This window comes from Lichenostomus cassidix, chromosome 1Aa (genome assembly GCF_008360975.1).
Source record: "Lichenostomus cassidix isolate B80296 chromosome 1Aa, HeHo_3.0, whole genome shotgun sequence".
Lineage (NCBI taxonomy): Eukaryota > Metazoa > Chordata > Aves > Passeriformes > Meliphagidae > Lichenostomus > Lichenostomus cassidix.
The window spans coordinates 30,577,282-30,594,684 of record NC_139480.1 but is presented as its reverse complement, the minus strand read 5'-3'; the positions used below and the strand labels follow the sequence as shown (position 1 = coordinate 30,594,684).

Here is a 17,403-nt window from a genome sequence, read left to right as displayed (position 1 = left end):
ACATTTTATCCCAATACCCGTTTAAAAAGGTAAGACATTTCTGATTTTTAATATAGAGATGCACAAATTAGATGGAAATCAAGGTGAAAATAAATCAATAAAGAACAGGAGAGAAAAATATTAAAATAAGCATAAAAAAATTTGAGGAAATGTGCTGATATAACAATAGGTAGCTTTGCGGCAATATTAAAGTAATGCAAGTAATTTTTATAACTTGTAATGCTGTCAAGACTTCTTCCTTACATCTCCTCCCAGAAATACTCTCTGTGGAAATCTAGCACTTCTAATGTTGGACATACCTTTTCAGTTCTGAGCAGGCAGAATCATGTTTGTACTGTTCATACTGTACAACAAAAGAAGAGATTAACAAGTGGCTAAATGTCAGTACCTAAGCACTTCTAAATCAGGCTACAGGTTAAGAAAAATCCTCTTTCCAGTTCATTAGAGAGTCAAACATACTTCAGAAATTGTGGTACTCACCATGAAAAAATAAACAAGCAGTGCTCTCAAAGCATGTTCAAACACTGTCCTTGTAAGAAAAGAGGAAATAGTGGAAATAAGCCTCCGTGTTTAAGAACACCTCTCTCTTGCCTGGCATTTTGAGATACCCCAATAAGGCATCTCAGAAGCCAAGATCTAGCTCATTAGTCTAAAATTACTCAGACTCATCAGCAATGTTTTTTTGTCTGATGCCTGATACATGTGGCCATCAGGATATAGACATAAGGAGAGTTATTTACAAGGAAAAAAAATTTCAACTTCTGAAATATTATGGGTAGCAGAGAAAGAAAGATGAGGAATGTATATTTAGCTAAAAGCATTTCCCTAGTATCATTAGGAAATTAATGCATACAAACTTCTCTGTGAACTTAAGTTGAAACTGCCCTTCAGAAAACCACTAGAAATTAAATAATCCCCAAGAATAGATATAAATTGTTACCCCAGGTTTTAGAAGCAATTTGGGGACTCATCTGATATAGATGAAATAACTAATGAAGCTGCATTTTGTCATTGTTCTATTTCACTGTGGTACATATAATGCTTCTATTTGTGAAGGACTTGCTTCTGTAATTTTTCTTCAGATCTCCTATTTCAACCCTACAATACCCACCAAATCATCAGCCTTACAGTATGATTTGACTGCACACAGCGCTAGCACACTGTTTTCCTCAGTTTGCATCAACTGCTTGAATTACAGTAACTTTCATTTTGGAACTAATGATATTTTTACATTCTTACACTGTTTCTGCTTTGTCAGTCTGTTTAATCAACATTACACAGGAATACTGAGCCCTTGAGCCTAAAATTATGTATATTTGCATGCAATTTTCTTCTCTTACTGCTGTCACACAACTAATTCAGCTGCATTATGTGGCCAGATGTTAGCACATACTGTTGATCTATATCATTCTTGCCAAGTCAAAAATTAATATCATGGGATCATTTTGAACAAATAAAATACTGAGGGACAGAAAACAATGTGTTTTATGTGAATGATGCAATGAATCCCACAATGCTTTTTTCATAGACTGTAATTAACTTTAATATTTTCATATGTTATAGAAAGTCTTCCTCATAAGTCAGAGGAAGTCATTTTGCTTAAAGACGTATTAAGCAAAAAATGTTTTTTCCAAAGGTGTGTTTCATATTGATTGATACAAACTAGTTTCCTAATAATATGTGAAGAGCATTCATTGCTAAAGCAAAAATTTCTAGTTTCCAGAATTATATTCCTGTTCACCTCTTCTCTTCCTTACACATTAAAAATTACTCATTTTAAAATGAGTGATTTATCTCAATTTAAAATTGAGGACACATCAGTAATTTTATGTATTGCAGTGATACTAAAATTCAATTCCTACTCTCTGAAAAGTAGTATCAAGAGAAGAGAAGAGAAGAGAAGAGAAGAGAAGAGAAGAGAAGAAGAAAAGAAAGCCAGTTAACATACAGAAGTAGACACCCAAAAGCCCAAACCATGCCAAATGTTTGTTTAATTATACCACTATTTTAGTACAGTGATGGTCTACTTACGATTAGTGATTTAACGTGTCTGTAATGCCATGTTTGGTTAAAATACTTTTTAAAGATTACCAGTTAGGTGGGATTTCTTCTCTCTTTTCCATTTTTCTTTATTTCTCTATTTAATATCTTAAAAGTACCTGTTTGGTGGGCATGAAGGTGCATTAAACAAAAAATTGCTTCCTCTTCATACTATGCATTAACTTCTGATTTGCAGAAGGTATGATTTTGTCCTCTGTCAAATAAATCTTTCCAAGTGTTGACTTTTAGTCTTAAAACGAGTGATTGCAATAACAGAGAGAAGGGGGATAGCTTTCCCTCTTGCATCTTAAGGATTTCTGCATTTGAGTAGCTAAGCTTATCTAACCATGCCCCAAAACAGCTGATTTCTTATCTTGTAGTTCCATCCCTTTGCCTTAAACCAGAAAATACCAAAAGAAAGGAGTTTTTGGCTGCTTCTCATGGAGCCTTCTTCATGATATACATCACATAACTCATCCCAGATACATCCTCAGTTCTTTTGCCTTTCAACTGCATGTTTCAGGACTCCACCTCACTTCATGTCTATCATTCCCTTTACACAAAAGAGCAAATCCAAGGGGCTCAAAAAGACTATCCTTCCCAGATCAGCTGTTCTAGTTTTGCTTTTCTACCTCCTTTTCTTGACCTAATGCACTCCCAGTGCATACTGCTTGAGTTGCACACCACCATCAGGCTGTCAGCCGAAGTTACAATCACCCTCAAGCTGAAGTTATATCAACCTGCCATTTCCAGTTTAGATTAAGTTTTTCCTTTGCTGGTGCCCAAATTCAGATGTCTTCAGGCAAAGGCTAGCCAGCAGCAGAGATGTGTGTGAGTCACCTCCTAAGCTCCAGAAGCACTGGCTGCAGTTCACAGCCTGCCTGTGGCTTCCCTGCCACCACAAGCCTGGGTGCCCAGGCTGCACCAGCATGTCTCCATCTCTGCATTCCCGAGGAAGTGCAGGCTGCAGAGCAAACACACCAGCCAAACACACTATGTTATCTAATAAGTATCCTTTTTTTTTGCAATATGCATTTCTATCATACCCTTCTTTCACAAATACCTGACGTTTACTGTCAGCTGGGGAAAGTGCTTCAGCTTTAATGAATCTGACAGCAGTAAGGGAGAGTGGAAAAATTAATTAACACTTGATACAGACACCACAGATAGACAGACACACAGAATAAAGTGAAATACATGAGAAGGCTCTTAACACTCAACCTAAAGATGATGTAATGACATCAATCACATATTCTTGCGGCTCTATGTCTGTGACACAGTAAAAATACAATGATGTAAAGAACAGTAGGTGACAACTATGTGCTATTGCTCACAATACAAGAATGATGAGCTACTCAAATAAATGATAAGACAAATTCTTTAATGATGAATGTTTTTAAGGCAAATCTACAACGAGTGAACTATGTTTCTTTACACTTCCCTAAATAAACTTTGAACCATTCCTGAAACCTAAAGAGGGGAAAAAAGCAAACAAAAAAACACTATCCTTCCCTTAGAAATCCTGCTCCTCAAATAATCTTAACAGCCATTTCACCATCTCTTTCTCCAAAACAAACATTAAAGAGGTGTTTTCTTGGTATTTTATCCTGCTCCCACAGGTCTAGACTTCAGAAGACACTGTGAATTGCCACATCTGTAGCCACTGTCAGAGCATTTTCTGATTAAATTGCAAAATTATCCATTTTGAAAAAGGAAGAGTAATTATTATTTGCAAATGTGGGAATAAATCTTTCGAGGCAAAGATGAGTGCTCTCTTGACACAAGGCAATGGTATATTTAACGAAATATAAAACAGTTGGTTAACTACCAAGCATTGTAAACCAGTGGTTACCAGCAAAGCACTCATTTCTTCCAACAATATTCCCCGTAACAAACCTCAATAAACAATCCCATTATCAAGTCCTAACAAGGCCTTTATTCTTCTCTCTAGGAAAAGACTCCTCGATGATTCAATGACACAAACACACACTAAATATTTTTCTGGGTCAAAGCTAGAAAGCCCAGCACACCCAAGGGCTGAATTTTAGACAGGAAAGTGACTGTGAAGTGCACCTACCCCTTGTGATTCATGTTTGCAGCTCAGCTGCATGATGGCTCAAGAGCATAACTACTGCTGTCAGACCGAGCTCTCAAAAAGGAGGGGGATGTACAGGACAGCTGGCCAGCAACAGATGGGAATATGCTGTTCCATCTCACAGGTTGGTTGACTTCCTGTTGCAGCACATGCTGTCCAGAAGGAATTCTAATTCTAATGCAGTACTGGTCTTCCAAAGGAGGCCTGGCTTTAAGCCACAGTCAAGTCCTAGAATTCAAAGAACTTCTTAAAATGTCTATCAACTCCTTAAACAGTTCAGTCATTTACAGCTCAGATCTGTTGTTTGATTCTCTCTCTGTGTTGAGAATTAATTAGTCAGTTCTTTTAATTCTTTTCATTTGTTTAAGACAGAGTGAAAGGTTTTATGAGCAGAACTTGATATACTGGTGGGCAGCTAAAAATTGTTTGTCTTGAAGAAGAAAATTATTTAATTTTCTAATAACATGATAGATGCAAAAAGGTCATCATCAGTTGCAGTCACCACAAGGATTACTGCTTTCACTCATTCTGCTTTATGGGAACATTAGCTTTGACCATCAATTGTCTTCTAAAATAGTTAAGCTGCATTAAAATAAGGCTGTTGTTATTGCAATTTACAATGAAATGTATTTTTTATTAATTCTCTTAACTTTGTACAGACACCAAGAATTTAATTTTATTCTTCTGATATTTCAAATTAAATATGACTTGAAAATGAAAAATTAAAACTCATTTGAAAACTCAGAGAAACAGAAATTAAGATACCACTTCATTTTGACCTTCTGAATGGAAAGAAATGAATAAACGAAACACTCACTTCAGTTCTCATTGTCAAGGTGTCTGGAAACAACTGTAGGGAGCTCATTCCTTTATGCAAACTCACCCTGACCCATCTAGTCATTGTGTGTCAATATAAAGAATTATCATCTCATCTGCTAAAAATAGAGATACTGCTGTGGATAAGGTTATCTACACCACAAAAGACACTATTCATTTGTAGTGCTAGATTCACACCAGCGGTTAAATTAAAAGACAATAATATAAATTAATGGAAAAGCAGGTTAAAGGGGATTACAAAAGAGGATTTGGCTGAGAAATATTGCTTTTTTGCACTATCATCTGTGGCACTGCCTACAAAGAGTGTTACAACTTCACAGGGTACAAGACGACACCTTGAGCTCATACTTGGCAGATAATCAGAATTTCCATGCAAACAATGCCTGCACAATTCTATACATATACATAAGTGCTCAATAGGATAATTTTTTCCTTTATGCATTTTTTCACTTTCCAAAAGGCTTTCAAGTAAAAATTATAATATATTAACAGTGATGTATAAACCCAACTCTGTAGTAAATCCTTTTTAAGCACACAAGTTACAAAATTGGATATGGTCTAATATTCATTAAATACCATCTGTATTTTGTATTTCCCTTCTTTTTAATCACTTTACAGAAATACACATACAGTCTGACATTTTGAAATGCCTCCTAACTTAAAAGAAAATCTGCCTAATTATCAATGTTTTATAGCTTCTTCCTTGTTATCAACAAGTATTTTAGTATTCAAACTAAAGCAGCAATTCTTGTGAATATTTACACACAGCATTTTAGTACTTCTGCATATTCTTACTAGACCCTACAGCATTATAGTTCACTCTGATGAGCCTCTTAAACAGGGTTTTGATGAAAAAGACCTATAACTTTGCATAATATGCTCTACAAAAAAAGGAACTGGATACTCCGAGTATGCACACAAAATTAATATTGTCTAAATGTTTACAAATATGAACCTTAAACAAATGCAGTGAGTTAGAATTGAGTTTACCTCACTTTCTTTGCCATTAATTCCTTCTCACCACAAACCAGAACATTTATATGACACAGTTCTACTCAGAAAAAGAAGGTGAACTTGCTGAATGAAATATTGCTGGTTTAATGTTTTCTTTTTTTCTGCAACCTTAGAGCCAACCCTTTTCCTTTTTCATGGTCTCTCTGCTCTTAAATTTGAGACCAACAGAGCCACCATCAGCTTATCAAATGTCAAATATTTTTTATTATCATTAAAAGATATTTTTCTAGCCTATTATTTTCTCTAGTTTCTTCATACATCAGATATTATTGTTACAGTTTTATACACGTGCTAAAATACTAAATGACAAATCATGTACCAGAGTTCAAAATCTAATGTAAAAGGACAAATATACGCGTATAATTTCCATAATTCATATAGTTGATGTATATAGTATATATAGCTTTTGCATTAGCAGGTATCATATATACTGACATTTTTGTGATTACCGTAATACATTAATTATGAGCTACTGTTGCTAAACATATAATATTAATTTTCTGCAGTATAATGAAAGAATAGAAATTTAAATGGAAATCTGAAGATATAGTGGAATGTTTTGTCACTTTTAAGGATCTTCAGGACCAAACATTCCATATGGCAATTTTATCTGAGGTTGATGACCAGTTCCATTTGTCATCTCCTAGAAGCTGATTCCATCAGTTTTTTATTGTTTTGAATCACCAGATGGCACTTCTCCCTGCTGTGAAGACTTGCCATCTGAGCATGTAGGAGTTAGATCTGGGACAAACATTTCCAGCTGAACAGAGATGCTGTATAGATGTTGAGATCCTTATCAGTAAAGAAGCACTTGTCTTGTTTCAATCCCTCTCTTTAACTGAAAATATTCTTTCTCAAATTAGTTGCTGTAGACAAGCTATGTCTACAGAAGTGGGGAAAAAAAAGTATTAAACGCATACACACACTTTTGCCAACACATATGCACTGCCCAGGGACATTTTTAACAGCATTCTTTCACATTCTCCACAAGACTATATTTGAAGCTGCACTTCTAGCTTGAATAAAAAAATATTGACAAAACAAAATAAAACTGTGTTGAAAAGTTTATCCATTTCTAAGCAGTATTGTAATTTTGCTGCTACTATTCTGGTTATATTCCTCAAATAATTTTTCTCCTTTGTTTCCATGTGCAATCCACAGGAAGAAGAAAAAAATCAGAAAAGTATGCAGTCATGGCAAGAGCTCTCAGTGAAGTACAACCGTGATTCATTATCATCATATACTAGTGGAATATCCCAGTGGAAACATCATAAAGCAATGTTTAGACATCATGCAGAAATTGTTTTATAATGTCTGCAACTACACTGTACACACATCTTTCACTCTCCTGCTTTCCTCTGTTATGTGGGTCAAGCACAGCGCTTTCTTTTCTCATGAAAAATCATTTGTTCAAGGACACAACCTTTATGTAAGGACTTGGGGACCTCTCTACTATTGTCTTGTAGGAATACCTTTCTGTTATTTCCTGGTTTTGCTAACAGTCAAGAGAATATTTTTAGTGTTGGAGAGATTAAATACATCAGTTCTACACGAGAGTGGGCCTTTGCGAATATACACTGGAGTCTCAGTCACTGGTGAAAAACAAAATATTACTTTTTTTTTCAACTCCCAACTATTTTACTTTTAGAAACAATTTATGAATAATATTTCATGTAGACTTATTGAGAATTATATCACAAGCAAATACAAATGAAAAAAAGATAAGAAAGGTATAACATATCCATTGGAAATGTTTGAGGACTCCATTAAGGAGTTTTGTCTTTTTTTTCTTTAAAGTTTGACCCACTTAAGTCCGCAGCCTTACAATGATAAGCCCCTACAGTGTTTCTGACATCAGAAGAGTTTTGAAGATGACAGCCAAAACTCTGGCCTCTAAGCCAACAGCCTACTCTAATGAAATCAAAGACAGTTTTAAACTCAGTTTTCAGCTCAGCAAACAAAGATTTAAACCTTTAAGCTTTGATAACAGGGATGACAAAAACAGCACCAAAATCACCAGATTATCTCCATGAAATAAACTCAGCAAACTTTTCTACAGAATTATGTATAATCAGCCATTCTAAAACTGCAAGTGGACTAACTATTTTCAAAACCTGAAGATTTTAGAGCTGTTGTTATAAAGAAAAAGAACTGAATTGGAAATTGCTTTTGAGTTGATTCTAAGGAATGCAGTAATTTTTAAGTGGCTATATCTGAAAGGAGGCATAGGATACTGAATGCTGACATTGCAAAGGACTGAAACAGAGTTACTTGTGTCAGTAAAATACACCCCCATGCTGTTTGCTTTAAAGCAACCCCTCATCCTTTATTACAAAAATCTCTGGTGTTGCAGAAGAGCTATCTGTGTAAGTGCTCAGCAAGGATAAACAACCTTCATTGCATCACTTGGTTTCATGCAGGGGGATTATGTTATTGCTTCCCTCCCAAATCCTTAAGAAAATAAGATGTTTACCATGAAGACTTGTCTTGTAGGTAAAATTGATGTTGCATTTATAAATTACATGTTACCGCAGAACAAATGGCATTAATTCTTCTGATCTGACCTGAGCTACACTGAACTGCACTTTAAGTTTCTCTTTAGAAGGCTCATCTTTGAAGTCTTTATTTCCTCAGAAATTTTGGCAATGTATATGAACAAATCAATAGAGTTTGGCAAGACTAGGAATTGTCACCATTCATCTGTTAATCCTTGCTAAAACTTTTTTAGGACTAGACAGAGTATAAGAATATTTCTCCTTTAAAGTACTTCACACTCTTTCGTCAATACATGTTAGATAATCATTAAAAAGCCAACAGCAAATATTGTGCAACATGTGCTGGTGCACTGACTTGTCTTGCATTTAATTAGTCAATTAGTTTTGCATGGATTACCACAGTAATCTGAAACTACCTATTGCTACTAAATAAAGCTAAAAGGAAATAGAAAAACAGCACATTACCTGGCAGAGAGCTGCTGTCCAAGACAATAATCGGAACTTGAGAGACACAGAGCCTTTGTTCAGTTTGAACATTTAAAGACTCTTTGGAGACCTGATTGGCTGATTATCACACATGATGTTTAGACAGTTTATTTTGTGTGACCAATTGTCAAACCAACAAGAATCTCAAATTACTGAAGTGCAAGAGGTTATGGAGAAGCTCAGCATTCAGAACACAATCCCACAGAAGGGCATCCTTGGTTTATGAACATTAGATCAACTATTTGTGGTTTCTTTCACAGCTTCTTTGTCTGACATGCAGAATTTTTCCTTATCATTCTGTGTTCACTTTCAAAATTTAATTTAGATGCTGTAGCCTTTAAAATAAGCGCTAATATCTGGGGACACCTGAACATAGTTTGTGTCTAATGCTCTCGGAATTCAGCATGTATGGTGAGGCTGGTTGGGAAACTGCCTTTCATAACATACACTAAGTTAAGATCAACATTAATATTATTTCATTCAATGAAAAAAGTATAATAAAAATGCTCTAAAGATCATCAGTAGAAGCTTAAAATGAAAATTAGAGGCACTTAAAGCAACTAACATGTTGCAAAAGGCCAATTTTTTTCTCATTTGGACAAAATTGTCCAGCAATTAGCCATAAATGTGCAATTAACTTAGATGTTTTTAGACTGCTCAATTAACAGTCAAAGCATAAAATATTACATTAGGCTTTTTAGAGCAATTAGAAACTTTGTATTAATAAGAAATGCAAGCCATGACAATATTTAAAAAGCTGTGTTTTGCTGGAGATAATAAAGAATTTGCTCCAGAGCTCCAAAAATTATTTTCCATTATTTCTTATATTTTACAAAAACTCACTACTTTTGTATAGCAAAAAAAAAAAAAAGGAATAATCTGCAAAACTGATGATAGAATAAATACGTACTTAGAAGGTAGGTTGCACCTAACACCAGATCATTCCTTCACTCAAAAATTCTGAGCAGAATTCTTTTCAAAGTTCCCATCAAGTCTTTTTTTTTTTTTTAATTGCAAAAATGACCTTAACTATATTGCTGGAAAACCAAGCAATGAGGTGTGTATGTCCTCACAACTGTTATTTTTTATCAGTCTCAGACACCATACTTGCCTTGACCCCAAAAATGCTGGAAAGTATGAAACTGCCTAGCCAAAAGAAACAGAAAAACATTGTGATGACTCAGGCTGGAAAAAAAGTTAAAACTTTCTCTTGTCCTAGATATTCACTAAGCAACTGATATTAAAGCCTCAAAGCTCTTAGAAGTGCTTTGTTTGGGATTTTCAGGCAGTCTCCAGGACAGATTTTACAGGCAAACTGCTGGTACTTTCACTGCCCACCACTTTGAATGTTCATAGGTAAGAAAGAAATTCTCAGAATTTCGTAATTTATCTGAAAATAATGATGCTAATGATGACCTGCATTTTTAAGACCCATGGCAGTCTCACATGAAAAGTGACACAAGGTCTAGAATTACTGGAAGCTAACCCAATGTGAGACTTGCTTAAAGACCAACCTAATAATGAGAAAGTATTATCATTTAATTGATCTTTGTATTGTCTAAAACTTTAATTTTAATCTGAAACAGTTCTTCTGGGAATGATGAAATATACTGGAGATAACTCATGGCAGTGATAAGTGAGCCTCTATTGCCAAACTGTGAGGAGGATACTTGCAAGGGGTGCTCATCTCAGCAGAGGACAACAGCAGGAAGGGAACGTGTTTGCTGACACAAGCACACAAGAGGACAACAAAGTAAACATGGGTTGCTGAACTCTGACAAAGACCTTGCAGTGACAACAATACCACATTTCCTATTATGGGGGAGAAGTAGGAAGGGAGGCATTGTTATTGCTGGACACCTTCTGTTACATTTTGACAACTTGTGTTTAGTCCCGGGTACAGCTTCTCACTTGTGTCAGCAAAGCTGCTCTCCCCCACTGTGCCCTTCGGTGGCAGGCCCTTCCTTCCACAGGATCCCCATCCCACCCCATGCAGGGGAAGAAAAAATCACCTCTGGCCCCGAGATTTCTGCATCCGTGAGAAACAGCCACAGAAAGAGGGATTAACAGTGGGTACCACTGCGATGTCTCTAGGGATGCTGACCGCATAGTCCACATGAGCGAGCACAGCACAGCACCAACTTGGTGTCACAGTGGGGAGCACAGCTGCCTTTTGTCCATCCACTTCAGAGAGCAATGAGGACTAAAATCTGTGCCTATCCCATGGCTGAGCTTCTAAATTCAGGGAACTGAGCATGAGGTAGAAAGTCAGAACTAACACTGAAGTGTACGTCTAAGCAACAGAGCTAACTGGCATGGCAGGCAGCTGCCAGCTTGAACTTGACAAAAACAAAAGTTAATACGGTCTTGGACCATTGTCTATAAAAACATATCAATACCAACAGGGCTATTACTCAACTCACCATATGAGACTGTAGCTGGCAGTGTATTTTGTGAATGGTAATGGCAATGGAGTTTTACATATAATACAAATCCAGCTACCCGAGGGCTCCTATGAGAAAGGGTTCCTAGAACTGGCTCATTTATTGCACCTTGTTGCCCCCTTACACACAGGGACATATTAAATGTAACTATTCCTCCCTGGAAGAGAGCCAGACACCAGAAGGAGACTGAGAATTTCTTTCAGGATCATAAGATTAAACTGTTAAAATTGAAATAAAGTCATCATAACCATTTAGTCTGAATGCTGATCTGAACTTCAGCTCAGGTATTATACACACTAACATCTGTTTCAATAAGTCTTTTCATTAATAGACACTTGAAAAGAAATACTCTTTGCTGCATATAGTTGAGTGATACCATTAATATTGCAGCACAATTTTCCCTTCCGTCTCAATCCAAGTCTTATTAAAAGAATGTTCTGCGTTAGCAGTGGCAATAATACCTAAAGCTAAACAGCAGTTCATTATAATAATGGAGGTTTGGTCTCAAACTTTCTTTTGATGTGAATTTTTTTTTTTTTTATAACTCCCTGCAAGACCTCAGGTATTGGGTGATAATCTTCTTTTCTACTACAAGTATATACTCTAGATTTACACATTTTAGAGAAGATTTAAGCTTGTAATATAGATCTGCAAGATATTCTCTGACTTACACACAATTTGTGACTTTTTCTCATTTAAGGGAGTGATTCCGCACAACCATATTTTGACATTGAGAGTGCTGACATCTGCATGTTATCTAGATACATAGGTTTCACTTATAATCAGTGGGTAGAAATGAAGTTCTGGGAGATCTTTCACTGACCTGTTTTAGACATCTAAGCTATAATGAAATGATACGTGGCCTACAAGTGGCTATATCTCTCCGTTATTTAAAGTATGTCTGGAAAAGCTGTTCAATTATAGATGCATATGCTATTGAACTCTGTGTTTGGATGAACCCAGCCCTATGTAGTCATAATACAGTTTCTTTGTATTGCACTGGACTGAAAATAATAGCCCTGTCCCTTCTTCCAGTTCAATGCTTTTAAATCTTAAGTGTTTTGGGGAAGATAGGACAAGGGTTATCCTGCTAGCTTATTTAGCTCTTACAAAATAAGAAAGTGAAAAATGTATGCTCTAGATTCTAAAAATGTTCTTTCCATCTTGTTTGAAACATATCCACAGCTTAACAGCATAATGTTGAAATCTGAAACTTTGCAATCTTTTCTGTACTGTTGAGAAAAAGATGTCCAGTTTAGCTGAGTATTGAGTGTCTGAAAAGCGTGTGCTGCAATACCCATATTTTGTCTCTGTGTTTGTAAAAAGTGCAACTCAGGACTGTTGCATCACAAACATTCTTGTGGTTATCACATCTTCATGGAAGAAAATTTATGGAAGGTGCAGACAAACTATCTTGTGCTTTACATACCACAGACAACTATCTTTTTTGAAAGTAAATCTTCAAGTCTAATGCAAAAAAGCATAAGAAAGAAAAGCACTGCCATGTCAAACAAAAAAATGACAAATTTCATATGTGCAATTCAAATTGAGAATTTACTCAAATAAGTCACTGATAAACCACTCAATTAAAACTTGAAACAATGCTCATTGCCTTGCAGAACACAGAGGACAGTTTACCTTATGTAAAGGCTGGACTCTTGCCCAGAGCCGCAGAATTGGAGAGGCATCATTTTTAGAGCCAATTTGTGATGCACTGGTTAAATTGCTAACAAGACATCAATTTTTATAATGCATAAATACTTTGTCTCGTATTTTTATGGAATTTTGTGAGATAGTATTTCATAATATCTGAATATGTGACATTCTACAATTCTATAAAAGTACCTGGTATTAAATACAATTTCTTCTGAATCTGGAATAGAGGCAGCAGAATATATTTTATTCAGGCAACAAAATAGCTAGGGTTGTCTCTGATGACGTAGGTACCGAATATGCATCAAGGACTGCTCAAAACTTAAAAAAAGAAACAATAACTGTCTGCCCAAAATACTGCCAAGCCTTTTTGAATAAGCTCAAGAATTCCACAGCAGATCCATTTGCAGGAAAAAAATAAAAAGGCAACATTAATTTAAAAACTACTCTCTGTGAATTATTTTAAAAGTATTATCATGCAGCCTGAAGTTTTATTGGCTTAGATAACTGCAGATACACAAGGGCTTAAGTAATAAGATATGCCCTAGGGTGTGACAGTACACAACTTTGAGTGTGTTAGGTAAGAAGGAAATACAAATCTGAAAGGTATGTTGCATGTCACATTGCCCAACATTGCCTCTTGTCTGTTTCTGTGTAAGCATTCTTCTTCAGTGCATAGACTCAAGGGAATTAAGGAGTGAATGGAGAAAACCATCAGGAGCCATGAATGGAGAAGAGCAGAACAAGATCTGCTGCACCTGGGCTACGTGAAACACAGCTTTTCTCATCTCCAAAATGGCAGTAACTCCCACTACCCTTTAGAATGAGCCAGACACACTAATGGGGTAAAAACCATCTGTGCACAAGTCACAAACACTGAGGTTAAAGAGAAATATCAGAAGTTTCCTTCTTCCCAAGCGGCACATAAACTCTCACTGCAATGGGTCTGCAATGAAAGCAAGCTCCCCCACTAGTCCCTCAGTCTGCCAGCCCTCTCCAGTCTGCCAGCCCTCTCACCCACTGCCCTCTCTCCACTCTTCCTCTCTAGTCCCCCCTAAGAGCTTCACCCAGCTGTCTCACCCCTCCTTGCTCTAACAGCTCAAGTAACTCAGAAACATACCAGCATACAAAGTCCAAGGTAAGGGAAAACTACTCCACAAATGACTTACAGCATCTTCATCACAAAATTGGTATTTTCGGTTTTCCCTGGTTTCTTGATTTCCCTTCAGTTGTCCTCACTATCTTGTATTTAAATGTATCTAAATGAATGCATAAATAATCATACAAAAAATAAATGAATGCAATACTTTAAAAGTAACTTTTAAGGCCACTCTATCAAGGCAGAGTTTAGCTGTGATTATGTGAATATCACTTTCTGCCTTAAATAAAGAAGTATACACTCAGCCATGAACATTCTTACTTTTTTAAAAACAGCTCATGAAGATCAAATATGTTTGTCATTAATATATGATGGTAATTTTTCTCCTTTTCTCATATGTTTCTCAGATGTTTATACCAAATCCATGTCTTTGTCTTTTATAAATTATTTGTGGGTAAGTGTATTTTTAGGGCAGAAAATCTTTTTCTAGTCAGATCAGATAATGTATGTAAGGTTAATTTACTGGAACTGAGCGCGTACATGAGACTGAGTATTAGAAACTAAAGGGTGTGTTTCAGAGGGGAGAGGATGCTATGAGGACATTCCAAAATACAAGTGAAAAGAATAATGAGCTTGAATGCAATGGTACTACTGCCTTTACTAGTAAGATGCTAGTATTTTTAATGGTATACATCTTGTGAAAGGCTGTAACTCTTAGCAATCTTTGTCATTGCACAATTACAATGTTAAGCAAAAACTACTTGTTTCTCACCTGTAAAAAAATGCAAGATGTTCTCCAGCTTGAAAGTTTATGATTTATGTACAGGTTAAAAAGTTGCTAAATATGTGTTACATGTGTTGGAGGTACACAGCTTTTCATATGAATTTGGACCATGTTTAAGAGAAACATGTGAAACAAGTAAGCAGTAAGTGCAGATGTATGCTACAGTGGGAAAATGACAGTTGTACTTGGGTATATATTACTTAAAGAGAAAAGCATAATGATAAAAATATTCAGCAACTGATGAAGAAACTTTGTTTAAAGACAAGAAGCAAATACAATCCAAAGTGATTAAAGGGTGTAGTATAATGTATTTCTACTTTGCATTGAAGGGCAGCTATGCTGGCAGAAGTTTTCACCCCTGAGGGATCAGCTCTTGACTGTGGCATCTACAAGGCTGAAGCAGGGCTCTTTTTACAGGTAGAAATCCACACAAATCCTGCCAACTGAGGCTCCTCAGGAGACAGACACAGTTTATGCAACTCCCAGCAGGTCTGAATACTGCAAAAACAGCACCTTTCCCTTCCAGCTCACTTTTCTTTGTTACTCTGGATTGATCACTTTCTTCCAAGTCACCCTAAGTATGTATATTTGAGACAAATACAACATTTCTAGCTGCCACAGGTGAAAGATGCAGATTAATATACAGTTTCACTGTAGCTCTACAGCAGCATGTTATTTTAGAGATGGTTACCTTAGTAGTAACACAAACACCTCTCAAAGGCCAGCCCAATGTCCATAGAACAGCTCAATCTATTGACAATCTATTGCTCAACGTATGCTGTTGCATTTTAGGACTGAAATTAAAGCCAGTGCTTTGACAGCCTCTGCTTTGAGGCACAGTGGGCTTTTTAGGTAGCTCGTGCTGCTATGCCTTTCCTCAAAAGCAGGGAAGTGCATTGTTGGACTGCCCGAAGATTAAAGCCCAGTATCCTGACAGTTTATACCATGTACCCTTCCTTCCTTCTTCCTCTACCTTCAAGAACTTGCGTCTTTTCACTGCTGTCTCCAGCCTTCCTACTACTGCTTAAAGAATCATTACAACACCCTCTGGATATTATCAGTTCTCTTAAGGAGGAAAAAAAATACTTAAAAAGCATCTTGGATATGATCTTCTGTCTTTACGACAGGAGTCTCTCATGGTTCTTGTTTGCAGCAGAAAGCAGGCAGCCCATTTCTGTCCTCAGCAGGGCCCAGATAAACAGTTCTACCAAATGAAGAAACCAACAGGGATTCCCTCTGTCAAGGTCACAGAAGCAGAAGAAAATGCGCCTGGGAGCATGAGTTCAACCAAATATAAAAGGTTCTGTGCTCAGTGGGGTTTGGTTAAATAAATCAGGTCCAAACTTTTAGGAACACAAACACAAACCATTCCCTTCTCAATGGGGTAATAGAAACAAACACACCAAGTTAATGAACGCAGCAGGGATTGACCAAACAGTTCAAACTCCCCTTTGGAGCAGTGCGAATAGCTGTGAAGCAAACAACCTTAGCCACTTGGCACAGGAAAACAGAACAGGCTCTGCTTTGGATGGATGACTAAAAACTTCCTTGATTACAGAAGTCCTTCATTCTAAAATGAGGGGCTAAATTTACTATTAAATGCTGACTAAAGAATCATCCATTCAGTTCTGACAGTTCACATGCCAAGTCAAAGTACTGGCACTGAAATGCCTCCTCCAAGCATTTGATTCCATTGTTTTCATAGCTGGTCCAAATTCTGCATCTCCTCACACTTCTGTACTGCCAACATTACCCATCAGTACTTCTTCTATGCACCTGGTCATAGAAGTGTTCCAAATAGGTCAAAAGGATCATAAGGAAAATACATACACATGTATATATGGTATTTATGGCTGCTCACTACATACTGTAAATGCCATACTGCAACATTTGAACTTCCCAAAACATCAAAGCAATAAACAGGCACTCTTCCAGGGCTTTCTTCATTTCCCCATTTCACCTCCTAGTGTGCACCACATTGCATGTTTCTTCTTATTTTCACATCACTTTGTGCATTTGTATATATACATGCAATTATACTATTTGAAAACTATCTACTCACATATATTCAGCTGCCATATTGAGAAGTAAATACTTCCTTGAGACTACACCAGAATGCAAGATTCTCTGCATATAGAACAGCTATAACTGCTGTTCAAAGTACTTATAGAACAGGCTGTTCAACTTACAGTTATAACTTCTGGTTTCATCCAGTACATGTTCCTTAGTAGAGGGGATTGATTTAAAAGTAGGATTTAAGCTTCCGTTATTAAGAGATAACAACCTACTTACCCAGCATCCAGTAACACAGAAATTTGAGATCCTAATTTAAGTGGCTAATTTAGGTATCACAAGAGTATAGTCCTGAATACAAAAATAGTTGTATTTATACATCTGAGATAAAACTGGTGAATGGGGTGAAAGGAAAAAAAAACAATAAGGAAGCACTTTGTAAC

The 17,403-nt window shown here is 36.5% G+C and overlaps 1 protein-coding gene across 3 annotated transcripts in view; it reads right to left on the bottom strand.

Moving 5' to 3' along the window:
* Positions 1 to 17,403, bottom strand: part of SLC16A7 (solute carrier family 16 member 7) — a 79,946-nt gene that overhangs the window by 54,267 nt on the left and 8,276 nt on the right. The window contains exon 1 of one of the 3 annotated variants that reach the window (XM_085043986.1): positions 8,947 to 8,976. The exons of the other annotated variants lie outside the window; for them this stretch is intronic. The gene's annotated coding sequence lies outside the window, so the exon portion shown is untranslated. Of the gene's footprint in view, positions 1 to 8,946; positions 8,977 to 17,403 lie in introns of those variants that run through there. 3 annotated transcript variants of the gene reach the window in all.